Source organism: Propithecus coquereli, unplaced genomic scaffold (assembly GCF_000956105.1).
Source record: "Propithecus coquereli isolate 6110/MARCELLA unplaced genomic scaffold, Pcoq_1.0 Scaffold404, whole genome shotgun sequence".
NCBI lineage: Eukaryota > Metazoa > Chordata > Mammalia > Primates > Indriidae > Propithecus > Propithecus coquereli.
This window is the reverse complement of record NW_012149775.1, coordinates 1,227,782-1,228,388: the sequence shown is the minus strand read 5'-3', so window position 1 is coordinate 1,228,388 and position 607 is coordinate 1,227,782.

Here is a 607-nt window from a genome sequence, read left to right as displayed (position 1 = left end):
CTTCACCCCACCTCTCAGATGTCACATTTTTGTGCAGCCCTAGAGCAGTCTCAGCTCTTTAGGCTGAAGGTCACAGGTCATTCCACTTATCCCCCAGCCTCCGCCCAGGATTTTTTAACGCAGCACAAGGGCGCAGATGGCAATCAAGTGATCAGGAAGACACCTTTTTGCAGGGGGAGTGTGGTCCTTGGTTGTGGTTTACAGCCATGCCTCCCCTGTCCCCTACTCCCAGGCCCCGCACCTTCGTCTCAGCCGGAAGTGGCAGCAGCAGGGTGAGGGAGGCAGTGAGTGGAGCTGGGTGGGATGGCACACTCTGCTCATAAGAACAATAAAGATGGCCCAGTGTCCCACGGTCCCAGGTCACCCACCAGTTCTCTGCTGTCCCGTCTTCCAAGATGCTCTTTCCCTCCTTCCCTCATTCACCATATGTGTCCTTTAGACCTGTCCCCTCCAGAAAGCCGTCACCGACTCACCCCTCGCTCCAGGCCGGACTATGCCCCCTCCTCTGAGCTCCACAGTGCCGAGCAGACCCCTGTGACAGCGGCCACCACACTGTGCTGTAACTTCCTCTTCGTGTCTCATCTCTTCCCAGGAGTGCCTTCAAATA